The 16,649-nt window shown below is 31.3% G+C and overlaps 2 pseudogenes; both read right to left on the bottom strand.

The window, feature by feature from the left end:
- Window positions 1-10,501: 10,501 nt before the first annotated feature.
- Window positions 10,502-11,087, bottom strand: LOC114303591 (putative calcium-binding protein CML44 pseudogene; annotated as a pseudogene).
- Window positions 11,088-15,341: 4,254 nt separating this feature from the next.
- LOC114303590 (putative calcium-binding protein CML44 pseudogene) lies at window positions 15,342-15,812 on the bottom strand (annotated as a pseudogene).
- Between the last annotated feature and the right edge of the window lie 837 nt (window positions 15,813-16,649).

Genomic DNA, 16,649 nt, shown 5'->3' with positions numbered 1-16,649 from the left:
ATACATATACACAGATTTGTGTAGATCGCTTATGAATGCATGTGGATCGACTCAGATCTCGGCCTATGGAGGTCAGATTTACGCTAAAACATGGCTAACACCGCCATATCTCGAGGCATTGACTAGGGTTTCACTATCAAAATTGTGAGAGAGAGAGAATAGTAAAAAAAAATGAGAGGATGAAAAGAAGGAGGAGAGAAGCGAGAGAGGATGTGCTACGGCGGTGCTGCGATGGTGAATGATAGAGGAAGTGCTACGGCGGTACTACGATGGAGGACGGCAGAGCGATGGTCCTTAAGGATGGTGACCTTGGCAACCTTGGCGAAAGTGAAGACGCACTGGATCTGGATCGAAGTGGGTTTGAGATTAAGGTTTCGAATGAGTGAGATAGAGAGAGAAAGAGAGAGAGAGAGTGTGAGAGAGAGAGAGAGAGAGAGAGTGTGTGTGTGTGACAGAGGTCTGAGAGAGAAAGTGATCAAGGTCTGAGAGAGAGAGATAAAATGTATATATAAATGGATAGAGGGGTATAATAGTAATTTCAGTTCCGGGGAAACGGGGACGGGCTGGGGCTAGGGAACGTATCACCATCCTCGACCCAAAAATTATCAGGGATGCATTTTAGAATTCCATCTCCGGCCCGTTGGGGATATTTTTTGAAGAAAATTCGTTTTAATCGAGATCAGGAGGGTCAAGTCCCCGTCGGGCCTAGTTCAAATTGTCATCCCTACGTTGCTCAGATCTAGATCCAAATCCATATCACTTTTTAGATCCAAATCCATTTCGTTTAGTCTTCGTCTTGTTTTGGTTCAGGCTTGGACTGTAGTTCTCTTCAGATTCATTTGTTTCTCTCTCTATAAAATAATCACAAGAGAGAAAGAGAGAGAGATGCTTTTTAGTTGTTTAAGGTCACTGATTTGTTGAATGCTACCCCTCCGACGTGGCTAGAGGGTCCTTTTCTTGAGCGTCTTGAGTGTTTTTGTTGTTTGTTTATGTTTACTATCTACGAGTTTTTCTATCCGTGAAAAAAAATGGTCACTGATTTGGAAGATACTAGTAAAACACTACATATTCATATTTATATATATATGTGTGTGTGTGTGTGTGTGTGTGTGTGTGTGTGTGTGTGTGAATCTATAAATTGCTCTCTTTTTCTTTGTCAACTTGTTTTACTTTGAATTCTTTAGCCTCTGTTTTTTCTTTGTGAAGTTCATATACGTATATATGTCTGAATATTCATATTCATATACATATTCGTTTACTTTGAGTTCTTTACCCTCATAAACTTTTGATTAAAATATAGATCTAAGCTTCTGGTTGATTTCTTAGCATATTTGAGTATTAGAAGCTCATACCTGTGTTTTAATCAAAATTTTTGATTTAATTCTAGTTCAGAGGCAATAGATTGTATTTTTTTTGTCTCATTGATTCTATGAAAGTATAATCAAAAAAAATTAAACAAATAGGTTATTGAAAAGATTGAATAAAATTTTAACTAATAAAAAAGTCCTCTTCAGATAGAGGATTTACGAATTTGTACAGATATATTTAAACAGATAAGGGGAAAAAATAAACAAATAATAAAATTTGGACAAATAAATTTAAACAAATAAGGAAAAAAATTGAGCAAATACTTAAAATTTAGATAGATATTTCAACCAATAAAGAAATTTTTTTTTGAATAGATAGGGGGGAAATTGAACAGATAGATACAAATTTAAACAGATAGTAAAAAAATTCAACATATAAATTAAGGGGTAAAATTGAAAATAAAATGTCTTCTAAAACAACAAAAGGACTTCTCACCAAACTATTTCATAAATGGTGGACCTTTCACTAACAAAAATAATATCTATTTGACTTAATGCCCTCCTTAAATTGAATTTTTCAACATTTTTCTCTAAATTCTTAGTTGACTCTAATTTTAAATATTTAAACTTTAAATTTCAATTTTTAGTAGGAAAACAATTCCTTAAATCATGTGTATTTTGAAATTTAAATCTCTAAATGAGAAGTGAACTCAATAAATTCTTTGTTGACTGTAATTTTAAACTTTAAACTTTAAACTTTAAACTTTAAATTTTAAATTTTAGTAGCCAATAATATTTTTTTGTTTAAAAAATAACCAAAAATTAACATAATTGGATTGAAGTTTTGAAGTTTCTAAAGCTCTTAAAGTTAAAAACCCATTTTCTTTAATACATGATATAGATTATCAAACTGGTTTAATTTTATGTGTAAATAAAATATACAAAATATTTGACAAAAAAAACAATTCAAATTATTAAAACTAAACCATAAGGAACCTATGGGCCCAACCCGTTCATTTGATTGAATCAATCCCTATTTTAATAATAGCCTAACAGTGAATTTTTAAAGAATAAGGTAACAAACGTAATTAAAAATTCAATTTAAGAATCTTCCTAAATCAAAACTCATCTCTCTAGTCTAATGTTGAAGCCCCAGTCTTCTTCTTTCATTATTTTGTTTCAACAGCCGACTCTGATGAAATACGAAAAAGAATTTTGAAACAAAAGTACATAGAAAAGTATTCTCTCTAATTTGTCTAATTAATTTAGTTAGTTTGTACACCGATAACACTCTTTAGGGTAAATTACAGGCACACTTTCTGAAATTTATTTAAATTACAAATTATCCTATATAGTTTTGGAAATTATATTATACCTCCTAAAGTTTCTAATTTCATAACAAATACGTCATTTTATTAACAAATCATCAAGTTAATTAACAGTTTTTAATAATGTTAAAATTTTATTTCAATTAATAATTCAGATAATTTTATTATTGTATAAGTGAACAGTTAGAAAATTAGACATGGTTAGATAAGTTAGTAGTTTTAAATTATATTTATCTTTCAGTTTCAAATATTTAAAAAAATGAATAATATTTTGAAGTAAATATTTTCATTATTTTAAGTTATATAATATTAAATTTAAATTTAAATTTAGAATTTCCTTTTAAGGATTTTCAAATATCAAATTAGATGTGACTTAGATATGATTGAATTTATTTATTTGACTTTCTATACATAAATATTTTTTTAAATGTTAAAATTGTAGATATAATTAAATTTGCCAAAGTTGTATGTCAACCGTATTTCTTAACTTTTAAAATTTTGTAGTGATGCTTTGAAATTCCTAGATTTTGTTAGATCAAAAGTTTCTTTTACTCAGTAATAGTATACATATAGATATAGATCAAAGTATACTCTACACCAAAGAAACACACGAATTGATAAATTAAATATTTATTGAATAGAATTGAAACTGAAAATTATGAAAAATATAAGTATTACTTTTAAGGACTACACATATAAAATCAATGAAAGATACAATTCTTTTTTATTTTATTTATAATCGATATGATAGAGCTATAATCGATCACAAACCCTATTTTTTATATAATAATATTGACAATTTAGACACGGCACATTGATCCATTACTTGTCTTAGAAATAACAAACATGTAAAAAATTTCACTCCTAATCTTAGCACAGAAGCCAACAACTATTTCTAGTTACCGTAGAGATTAAGTTTGAATGAAAAGAAAAAATAAGTGAAAAATAATAATTTAAACACCAATGAAATCTTAACAATTACCATTTTCAAAGACTAAGAGAGGTGTAAAGAATATTTATGCTAGTAGAGATGAAGATATTTCTCGTGCAAGCTTTTTTTTTATTATTATTTTGAAAGTAGTGAAAGTTGTTTCTTGTTTTTTTTTTTTCTTTATTTTTTTGAAAGTAAATTTCTGCTGATTAACTAAGTAAAATATATAATATATTTTTATTATGGAAAACAATTACTTAAATCATATATATTTTGAAATTTAAATCCTCAAAGGATAGGTGAATAAATAACTTCTTGGACACTCGGTCCATAAATCAAAATTTGGATTTTGTTTGGCCAAAAGTCGACACTATAAAATATTTTGTCCATAAAGACATGCTGAGACGAAATGACTAAAATGCCCACGTATGTATATATATATATATATATATATATATATATTGTATCACTTTGCTATTCCCAAACTCGCTTCACTCTCTCTCTCTCTCTCTCTGGTACATCGAAAAAGGAAATAAGAAAACAACAAAGACAACAAACTAAACCAAGTAAACTAAAACATAATAATAATAATAATAATAATAATAATAATAATAATAATAATAAAACAAAGTTATGAACACAGGGCTCAGACGCTCCTATATTCCACTCCTACCATATCAACAAGAATTTGGCTTCACACTTTAACAAGTGGCTCTTCCACCACCACCAGCACCTTTGATTGAGCAGCTCCCATATTAGCAAGCTTGTCTACATATTGATTTCTTTCCCACATGATGTGTTGGATTGTGCAATTGCACCATTGGATCAAGTGGCGAGAGTCCTCCACAATGCTTTGGTATGGACAATTTAGAGGAGGGCCTTTAGTGAGCAGCTCCTCAGCCATAGTCGAATTAGTCTCAATGATAACTTCACGAAGGCCTTTCCCTAAAACAAATGTAAGACCACAGTAAATGCCCCACATTTCAGCTTCAAGGCTATAACAGTTCTCGAGCTTCCCAAAGAAACCATACAGCCAGACTCTCTCTTTATCGCAGAAAACTCCACCGAATCCTCCTTTCCCTGGATCTCCACACGGACACTCATCTGTATTGAGTGTAATTTTCCCTAAAGAATGAAAATCTCCACATTTGTCTCTCTTTCTTCTCTTTACATCTCTCATTCTCTTCTCTCTCATTTTCATCTTCGTTGCCAACTATCTTCATTGCCAAACTATTTCTCTTCGTTGCCGACTACCTCCATCCCCAAATCGTTTATGTCCCTGTCCCGCTCTCTCTCTCCTCATCTTGTCTCTCATCTGCGTCTCTTCCATGCCACCATTAGAGTTTCGTCACCCTCTTCCGCTGCCACTGCTGCTCTAGGAATGACAACGGGCCAGAGCGGGGCCGAGGATTATACTCCCCGTTCCCGATCCCCGAAGGTATAAAATTTCCCGACTCCACTCCTAATTCCTGGCGGGGAACCCATCGCCCCCCCTCCCGGCCCCAACTCCCTAATGAGGGATCCCCGACCCTGAAAAATCCCCGTACAAAAACAACACAAACAATAGATCAACAACCACAACATCGTCAAAATCCCCGACCTAATCTGTTTCATTTTCATCAACATCAACATCATCAACAACAACGTCATCAAAATTAACATTAACAACCAAAATAACTACAATTATACATAAACATACATATACACAACAGATTAGCTACCGAAAAAAAATTGAGACAGATAGAGACACACTCTCACACACACATACATGCATACATATACACAGATTTGTGTGGATCGCTCACGGATCCATGTGGATCGACTCAGATCTCTGCCTACAGAGGTCAGATTTATGTTGAAACATGGCTGACACCGCCGTGTCTCAAGGCATTGGCTAGGGTTTCACTATTAGAATTGAGAGAGAGAGAGAGAGAGAGAGAGAGGGGAGAGAGAAAATGAAAGGAAGGAAAGAAGGATGAGAGAAGCGAGAGTGGAGGTGCTACGGCGGTGCTGCGATGGAGAATGACAGAGGAAGTGTTGTGGTGGTACTACGACGGAGCGGCGATCCTTGAGGATGGTGACCTTGGCGACCTTGGCGAAAGTGGAGATGCACTGGATCTGGATCGAAGTGGGTTTGAGATTAGGGTTTCAAATGTGTGTGTGTGTGTGTGTGTGTGTGTGAGAGAGAGAGAGAGAGAGAGAGAGAGAGAGAGAGTATGTGTGTATGTGTGTGTGTGTGTGTGCGCGCGTGCGCGCGCGCTTGTGTGTGACAAAGGTCTGAGAGAGAAAGTGATCGAGGTCTGAGAGAGAGCGAGAGAGAGAGGGGAAGGTATATATATGAATGGATAGATGGGTATAATAATAATTTCAGTTCGGGGGAAACGGGGACGGGGACAGGCCGGGACTGGGGAACATATTACCATCCCCGATCCAAAAATTGTCAGGGATGCATTTTCGAATTCCATTCCCAGCCCGTAGAAAATTCGTTTTAATTAGGATCGAGAGGGCTGGGTCCCCGTTAGGCCTTGTTCAAATTGTCATCCCTACGCTACTCAGATCTAGATCCAGATCCAAATCGCTTTTCAGATCCAAATCCATTTCGCTTAGTCTTCGGCTTGTTTAGCTCTTCAGGTTCTTCGTCTTATTTTGGTTCAGGCTTGGACTGTTGTTCTCTTCAGATTCATTTGTTTCTCTCTCTATAAAATAATCACAAGAAAGAGAAAGAGGGAGAGAGAGAGAGAGAGAAATATGCTTTTTAGTTGTTTAAGGTCATTGACTTGTCGAATGCTACCTCTCTGGCGTGGCTAGAGGGTCCTCTTCTTGAGTGTCTTGAATGTTTTTGTTGTTTGTTTATGTTTGCTATCTATGAGTTTTTCTATCTATGAAAAAAAATGGTCACTGATTTGGAAGATACTAGTAAAACACTACATATTCATATTCATATACATATGTGTGTGTGTGTGTTTGAATCTATATATTGCTCTCTTTTTTTCTTTATCAATTTCTTTTACTTTGAATTCTTTAGCCTCTGTTTTTTCTTTGTGAAGTTCATATACATATATATGTCTGAATATTTATATTCTTTTACTTTGAATTCTTTACCCTTATAAACTTTTGATTAAAATATAGATCTGAGCTTCTAGTTGATTTCTTAGCATATTTGAGTACTAAAAGCTCGGATCTGTGTTTTAATCAAAATTTTTGATTTAATTCTAGTTCAAAGACAATAGATTTTATATTTTTTTTCTCATTGATTATATGAAAGTATAATCGAAAAAAATTAAATAGATAGGTTATTGAACAGATTGAATAAAATTTTAACTAATAAAAAAGTCCTCTTCAAATAGAGGATTTTCGAATTTGTACAGATATATTTAAACAGATAAGGGGAAAAAAATAAACAAATAATAAAATTTGGACAAATAGATTTAAACAAATAAGGGAAAAAATTGAGCAAACACTTAAATTTAAATTGATATTTCAACCAATAAAGAAAAAAAATTGAGTAGATCGGGGGGAAAATTGTACAAATAGATAAGAATTTAAACAGATAGTCAAAAAATTCAACATATAAATTATAGGGTAAAATTGAAAATAAAATGTCTTTTAAAACAACAAAAGGATTTCTTACCAAGCTATTTCATAAAGGGTGGACCATTCACTAACAAAAAAAATATCTATTTTACCTAATGCCTTATACCCTCCTTAGATTGGATTTTTCAACATTTTTCTCTAAATTCTTAGTTGGCTATAATTTTAAATTTTTAAACTTTAAATTTCAATTTTTAGTAGGAAAACAATTCCTTAAATCATGTGTATTTTGAAATTTAAATCCCTAAATGAGAAGTAAATTCAATAAATTCTTTGTTCACTGTAATTTTAAACTTTAAATTTTAATTTTTAGTAGTCAATAATATTTTTTTGTTTAAAAAATAACCAAAACTTAACATAATTGGATTGGGTTTTGAAGTTTCTAGAGCTCTTAAAGTTAAAAATCCATTTTCTTTAATACATGGTATAGATTATCAGACTGGCCTAATTTTGTGTGTAAATAAAATATATAAAATATCTGACAAAATAAACGGTTCAAATTATTAAAACGAAACCAACCTATAGGCCCAACCCGTTCATTTGAAGGAATCGATCCCTATTTTAATAATAGCCTAACAGTGAATTTTTATAGAATAAGGTAACAAAATTAAAAATTCAATTTAAGAATCTTCCTAAATCAAAACTCATCTCTCTATTCTAATGTTGAAGACCCAGTCTTCTTCTTTCAGTATTTTGTTTCAACAACCGACTCTCATGAAACACGAAAAAGAATTTTGAAAAAAAAAGTACATAGAAAAGTATTCTCTCTGATTTGTCTAATTAATTTAGTTAGTTTGTACACCAATAACACTCTTTAGGGTAAATTACACACACCTCCTAAGAATTATTTAAATTACAAATTATCTCATGTAGTTTTAGAAATTACATTATGCCCCTTAAAGTTTCTAATTTCATGATAAATAGGTCATTTTATTAATAAATCATCAAATTAATTAACAGTTTTTAACAATATTAAAATTTTATTTCAATTAATAATTCAGATAATTTTATTATTGTATAGGTGAACAGTTAGAAATTTCATTTTTTTAATTAATTCTGTTAAATAAAAAATTCTGACAGGAAGATATTTATAATTTTTCAAACTACGTGGGACAATTCGTATTTTAAGCAAATCACAAGAGATGTATTTGTAATTTACCCCACTCTTTATTTTTGTTAACTAATCAAACTAACTTATCTATTTTTCAAAAGAATAATACTAGTACAAAACATAAATAAAAAATACAATCTTTTTTACGACATACTACATATGCCGTGTTAACGTGATTTCAGATGTAGAATTTGAAAATATTTAATTTTTAAAAATATATTATTAATTTTTTTAAAAAAATAATATTTCTATATGATCATATTATTAAATAGGGAGAGAGAGATGAAATCATATTTGATTTTTGAAAAACTGATCGAAGGCCGGTTGGAGAATGAATTTAGCGGAGCGAAAGATTTGCCTAGCTTCCAACATTAGCCACATGTAAGAGTGAAAACAATAATAAATAAATAAAATGTCTATAGCTTTGCAAGCTTATTGGAGGCTATAAACTGTAATTTCAATAGGCAAAATGCCTCAAATGTCCAATTTGCCTACTCCCTTAAAGGTGCTCTAAGAAGAAAATTATACATATTAGATTCATTTTTCTTACTTTATTTACTTCAGTTATTTAAATTCTTTTTATTTCAAAACGTTGTTGATCCAAAAAAATGTGTTTAAAAGTTAAGTTTGAAATTAGCAGTTTCTTTCCAATATAAAACTTGCTCCAAGATATGTTCAAAGTTTAGTTTAATCTCACAGTTAAACCTCGTTTGTTAACTATATATTTTAGTCAAAAAGTCACTATTAGTTGTCACATCACTTTCTTTATTTTTTTACACATCTTTTTATAAAAAGTTAAAAAATTACTAAAATAACATATTCCTAAACAAAACCTTAATTTTATTCATGGAGTTAAAAAAATGTATATATGAGAAAATAGTAGGTTGAGCTTCATTCTAGTGGAGATCCAATTTAGGATAATTTGGGCGCACTTTGGCTCAATCATCCGAATTGTTCAATTTTTATCCTCACAAAAATTTAAATTAAGATGTTAGTAGAAACATATTTGGATCACATTTATCTGAAAAACATCTATGTCAATAAATATTTATTTAAAATTACAAAATGATTAACGAGACTTAGGCACTATTAATCATGCGACTATCAAATGAGCATAAATAAGAAACAAAGAAAAAGAATGGATTATATGCATATCATTCATAAATATTAAATGGGCAAGTTTAAATTGTGTGAAAAACAACCAAACATATATATTGACATTAGAATATTCCAAACACTATATTTTTCATTCAAACCAAACCATTAGGAGTGGGCGCGGGTCAGTTGCGGCCACGGAACCTCCAATTCGCCATTCGTCCACCAGATTGGCGGATTGGAGAAAATCAATCCGCATTAGTCCGCCAATCCGGCGGATGTGGATTGAGCGGATTGGCGGTTTGGCGGATGGATGCGAATCGGTTTGACGGTTTAAAATTTTATAAATTTTCAACATAATTCAACTTGTGCACTTCCTCAAAAAAAGAAGAAGAAAGTATTATAGTCAATGACTTAAAAAAATATTGCAATCACTGCATGCCTCATCCAAAGTAAGAAAGTTTGAAACTTTAGAATATCACAATCACAGCATACCTCATCTACATACTACAATCACAGCATGCCTCATCCACATAAACTATTACAATCTGTGGTTCTTAAAATATAAAAATAATTCAAATCACCAAAACCATGAACAGAGCAGTAGTAGAGATTGTATGTCTCTGTATTGTTACATCTATATCTGGTTTTGAAAACAAAAACCAACCAATATATATCATATTTTCTATTTATTATTTTTAGAGATAGATCTAAAAACCAAAAAATATAGATAAATAATACGTTTATTTTTTTCAATTCAAAAAAGATATTCAAGTTAAAAACGTTTTTTCAACAAAATATGTAAACTCTTTTTTAATTTGAAACACAAACAGAATATTTAAACAAACTGAAAACACAAAGTCTTATAAATTACTAGGGGTGCTTGCGATTTAGCGGTTCAGTTGCGGCCAAAAGAATCTCAAATCCGTCATCCGTCCGCCAGATTGGCGGATTGGAGAAAATCAATCCGCAACCGTCCGTTCGTCATCACGCATCCGTCCAAAATGCGGCGGATCGGATCGGATCGGTTCGGTTGGTTTTTGCGAATCGGTATATCCGCTGCCCATCCCTACAAACCACTATTTCTAAGAAAAACAATACAATATAATACTATTCCTAGCATTTAAAATTACAATAGTAACAATCAAGGACAGCAAGTCTCTACCTAATTCAATTGAAATGTATGTAGCTTACCCTCACAATCACCCTCACAATTTGACAACAATGTGAAACCTTTTACCAAATAAATGTCTTTAAGAAGTGGTAAGCAACATCATATTCTTGAATTCTTCAAAATCGAGCACCCCATCAGAATTTGTATCATATACCTTAACCATGCTCTTGCTATCCCGACCACAATGCTCGTTCCACAATCCTAATTGTGACAACACAATCTGGAGCTCCTCGCATGAAATGAAACCATCACCGTTCAAATCATACACCTTGAAAGCCTTAGCAAGATCACTCTCCAAGTCCTTATTCTCTTCAACCCCTTTGCTTTGATCACCATTAATGTTTTGCATAACGATGGTATCATAGAAGAAAAGAAAGTCGAGAAGATCAAGGCTCGTTTTGTCCAATAATGACTCGAATTCATCTAAGCTAGTTTGAACTCCGACTTTCTGGAGAAACCATTTGAACTCGTTAAGGCTCACAAAGCCATCACCATTTCGGTCAAGCTTTTCGAAAATCCAGTTCAAGTCATTGGTATTTAGAGGAGACATGTTGATGCAAATTTGTCTCCAAAAAACCAATAGGAAGCAAATATTTTTGGTAGTTGTAGCTTGTGTAACTGCATATTTTACATTGAAGTGGAAAAGGGTATATATGGAGAGAGTGCCAAGGAAATCAATGTTGTCCTTTCCCTCTCATTGTCTAGACTTTTACTTTGTCTTTTAGAGAGGCAAGCACGGAGGACCGTTGTTCCCAATTGTGTATATAACTACTTTTAGCAATTTATTGCTTTTGATAATTTTTTATTTATATTAAGGCTTGCGCACACTCTATATTTTAACACTTTATATGTATTTTATGTTTAAAACTGTTTGTTAAATGAGAAATATAAATCAGTATGGGTTAGATAGTTTTAGTTTGCTCTGTGTCCAGATGCTAGCCTTTTGTCTTAACCTTTTCTTTTAGATTTAGCTATTCGTCTTTTGCTTTGTATAGTTCTGTAGGGCCTGGGACATACTCCTTGTAATCTTGTAATTTTTTTATTTTTATTTTATGACTTATTCACCAAAAAATATATATATAAATAAATCGATTTTTAAAAATTAATTATTTACTGAATGTTACATGTTTATTAATTCATTTAGTAATTCTATGAACATTTTCTAACATTAAAATTGTGTGACAAAGTTTTAAATAAATTCTACCAAGTTTAAAAAAGCTTTATAAAGTTCATCGCATAATTTTCTATTAAAGAACCTCTCTCCTAATTCCCTTTTTTTTCTTTAGATCTTTACAATAGTAATAACATAAACAACCAATTCCAAAGTCATAGAGAAAATTATTTTTGCAAAACTAGAAAAAAAAAAAAAAAAAAAAAAGATAATTAGTTTTTGATACTCTTTGGATTAATTTGATCGCTTCCTTATCTCCCACTACTATAGCAACCATTTCTGAGTATCTTGGAACGCTATAAAGCATTTATTTAAATCTCAAGTGTTATTATTATAATTTTTGTTGGAAAGAATTAGATATAGACTTTGACCAGACTTATGACCCATCTAACCATCATTTTCATGTAAAAAATGAAGAAGTCCAAGTCCTCTCTAGAACCTTCTCTTCTTGTAGGAAAAAACATCAAGGAGTAGGTACATTTGAGAGTCCATACGCAAACCAATTGGTGTGGTTTGATATTCTTAGGTTTCCGTTTATTAAAAAAAAAATAAATAAATAAAATATATGTGTATTTGATAAGTTATCAGAGGTAAACTCAATAGGAGTTTAGGGCTGCTGCACATAGTGTGCAGTAGCAACTGTTGCGCGCCTTATGAGGCCCATTTCAGGGCGTAATTTAATAATCTGAATCGTTCACATTTTAAAAAGTATCGAGTAGAATATACTTGTAAAAAATCACGTCAATTGGATATCATTATCACTTTCATCAAATTACATTTACATTGAGTTTTATATTTCAAATTACATTTATCTATTTTTTAAAATATAAATGTGATTTGATGAAAGAGATAACGATATCCGATTGACGTAAGTTTTTACAAATATATTATACTCAATATATTTTAAAATGTGAACAGTTTAAATTATCAAATAACTATAAAATGAGTCTAATAAAGCGCGCAACCAAACTCCTAGTGGTGAGATGGAGAAAAAATAGTTATTTAACCATCCAATCATCGAAGCCTCTCGGAAGGTGGTCACCAGATCTTACCATTTCCGAATGATCACAGGCGGCTGGCGATAGGTGGTGAAGGAGGAAAGAAAAAGTGAAAACGCATTTTTTTTTTTTTTTCACTTTTAAAATATTTGAAAATTCTAGAATCATTTTCATTTTTTTTTGGAAAATAACTACTACAGAAACCATTTTGTATTATATTTTTTACCGCCTACTTACAATTGAAATAGAGTCCATATCATCACATGGTGTGGGCTCTACTTCCACTGTATTGCTTACAGTAAAAAATATGTTAAAAAATAATGTATCTAACTTTATTCTAATTGTATACAAACAAATTTTTGCTATTTTAATTCAAAAATAAAAAATAGAAACTGAAAATTAAAAATTAAAAAACGTTACCAAAAATGTCACTTTAACAGTGATTTTGATGATAGGCACACATGTGAATATGAACTTGGCCAAGCTCAGAAAATTACAAGTCAGGAGTCCCTTTAAATTGATGAAAAATAAAAAAATCAACTACTTTTAACTGTTAATGCAGTCTAAATTGGGCCATGTACTTTTTTTTGCAAGGAGAATTTTTCTCTTTAAGATTCGACTTACTTTTCATTATAAATGAAAAATTACAAATACAATAGTATTGATTACAAATACAAATACAAATATAAATATAAATACAAAAAAAAAAAAAAAGAGATTTGGCGACTAAAAAACTGGTCGGCAAATTTTATACTTTTGCGACTAAAATCATTGGTCAGCAATTCCTTACCTTTTAGCGACTAAAATTGTTAGTCGGCGATTCCTCAACTTTTGGCAACTAATCTGTTTGGTCGTGGAATGTGACAATTGGCGACTAAGATATTTGGTCGGGAAAAATCACTTTTCGCGACCAAAGTATTTTAGCGACAAAATGGATTAGTCGCAGTAATGATATATTTAGCGGCCAAAAATTTAGTCGGCAAATCCAACTTTTCCCAACTAACAAAAATTTTAGTCGCGAATTACTTTTGACGACGCTCAATTGGCGACCAAAGTAGCGACCAAAAAAATTAGTCGCAGATAATTTTTACAGACTAAAAATGGGTTTTTAGCGACTAATTTTTTAGTCAACAAATATGTTATTTCTTGTAATGTTAGAGTAATGCTTACCTAACATGGTATAACTAAAAATATTTTTTTGCACTAGATGACGTGGTTGGCTTATCATTTGATTTTATAAATTTGTGATAAACATACAAGCAAAATAAAACATAAAATAAGAAAAAGTTTTTTTCTGCATATATTATTATTTTTGAGAATTCATTTAAGACATGGATACAAAAATTTTCTGAAAACACAGGATCTAAATGCAAATTTGAAGTGTTTGTTCTTCAAAGTAAATCCATTTTAGTAGATAAAGATTAAAATATTAATTCTTAATGATGTCACTTTTTTTTTTTTTTTTTTTTTTCCTTCTTTGCTTCTTGTTAATAATAGAGACAATAAAAGGAACACGAAGAAACATAACAAAAATCAAAACAAGAAGTCAGAGAGAGAGAGCGAGAGAGAGAATGCTTTTTGACAAGAACATTTAATGAAAAATAAATAAATTTAGAATATTCCTAACACCGTCTTTTTGCTAAAAAATGAACTATCTAAAAAAACAACTGTGATTGGTAGCTCGAAACCCAGCCCCCCGAATCCCCCGAATTCAAAAAATGACGTCGTTTTTGAATTTTTTTTTTTTTTCAGAAGAAGAAAATCAGAGGAAGAAGAAGAAGAAGAAGAACTAGAGAGGAGGGGGCCAACAAAATCGGGCTGGAGGCAAAGGCGGGGCAGGAGGTGACGGCGGTCGGAGGCAGGGCTGCGACAAGCTGCTGCTGCGACGATCGGAGTTGGGCTGCGACGACGATCGGGCTAGGCGACGATCGGCGATCGGTGATCAGCGAACCTCTCTTCTCTTTCTCTCTTCCCCTCTTCTTCTGTCTTTCTCTCCTTCTTCCTCTCTGGGTTTCAGACTGGAAAATGGAAGGAAAAAAAAAAAAAATGTCCAAAACGACGTCTTTTTGGGCATTCGGGGGATTCGGAGAGAAAAGTTTCGAGCTATAAAACATTATTCCTAAAAAAAATAAGGGTAAATTATAATACACCTTTAAAATTTATTTAAATGCAAATTGTCCGTTATGATTCTAAAAATTACATTCTACCCTTTCAAATTCCTAATTGCGTAACAAATGTTTTCTTTTATTAATAAATCATTAAGTCAATTAAATTTTTTTACTGATATTAAAAATATATTTCAATTAACCATTCTGATAATTTGATTGTTCTATAAAAGAGTAGTTAGAAATTTTATATTTTTCTATTACTAATTTCGTTAAATAAAATATTTTGTATTTGTAATTTTCAAAATCATAAAAGACAATTCGTATTTTAAGCAAATCTTTAGAGTGTATTTAAAATTTATCCTAAAAATAAATACAATTCAGATTAACAATAACTGCAGTTGCAATAGTAACAATTCAAGACAATTTTTTCTAACATGATTACACCAAATGCAATTCCTATCTCACCAATACAATCCCCCTCACAACTTAATAGCAATGTGAAACTTTTTTTTACCAAATAAATGTTTTTAAGAATTGGTAAGCAACATCATGTTCTTGAATTCCTCAAAATCAAGCAGCCCATCGGAATTTGTGTCGTACACTTTAATCATGTTCATGCGATCCCCGCCACAATGCTCTTTCCAGAGTCCTAATCGCGACAACACGTCCTGAATCTCCTCGCATGAGATGAAACCATCACCGTTCAAATCATACACCTTGAAAGCCTTAGCGAGATCACTCTCCAAATCCTTATCTACTTCACCCACTTCATTTTGATCATTATTAGTGTTTTTCTTGACGATGGTGTCATAAAAGAACAAAAAGCCAAGAAGATCAAGGCTCATTTTGCCCACTAAGGACTCGAGTTCGTCTAAGCTAATCTGAATCTCGATTTTCTCTAGAAGGCATTTGAGCTCGTTGAGGCTCACGAAGCCATCACCATTTTGGTCAAGCTTTTGGAAGATTCGATGCAAGTCATCGGTATTAAGAGGAGACATGTTGGTGTAGAGAGAGATCAAAAAACACAAAGCAATAGTTTTTGTTGTTGTTGTTGTTGTTGTTGTTGTAGCTACATATTCTGCATTGAACCAGAAAAGGGTATATATAGTGAGTCTGGAGGAAATCTATGTTGTCTTTGTCTTTTGGATAGTTTAAGGTAAGGAATCAATTGAAGAATGTTATTGTGGTTGAGAATTGTACAGAAGTTTTTCACCAAGGTTCCTTGAGAAAGATAGATGAAATGAACATAGATTTTTATGCTCTTACTAAGCACACCTAAATTCATACCCTAATTACAGAAATTACTAGCTCATCACTTCATGATGACAGAAAATCCAACAAAGTACTAAAATAACATATTTGACTCAAAAGTCAATCTTAGAAACTATTTATAATTATATATATATATATATATATATAACCAGGATATTTTAAATGTTAAATTCAATTTAAAACTAATAAAAATATTATTTTCAAAAAGCATACCTGCATCGCATCCTATTTTACTTTTAAGATAACAATTTAGTACTATTTATTGTGTTTAGTTTCAGTTTTCTAAATTCAATTTTTTTAAAATTGATTTTTTTATTTTTTGTGTTTTTTGTTTTTAGTAAATATTTTTTAAATTTTAAGTAATTTTTTTTTTACTTTTTTAGATACACCTTACTTAGATGTATCTAAATAATAAAATATTTGTGAAAAATTATTTTAAAAAATTAATAAATACACAAAAATAGGAAAAATGTATTAAATTTTTGTATTTTTTTGGAATTAAGTATATTTTTTAAAAAAAATTTCACAAATATTATACATTTTAAGTGTATTTATGTTAGGTG

This window comes from Camellia sinensis, chromosome 3, assembly GCF_055761805.1.
Source record: "Camellia sinensis isolate YWXY chromosome 3, ASM5576180v1, whole genome shotgun sequence".
Classification (NCBI taxonomy): Eukaryota; Viridiplantae; Streptophyta; class Magnoliopsida; order Ericales; family Theaceae; genus Camellia; species Camellia sinensis.
Note: the sequence above shows the minus strand (reverse complement) of the source record. Positions and strands in the feature narration are given on the sequence as shown.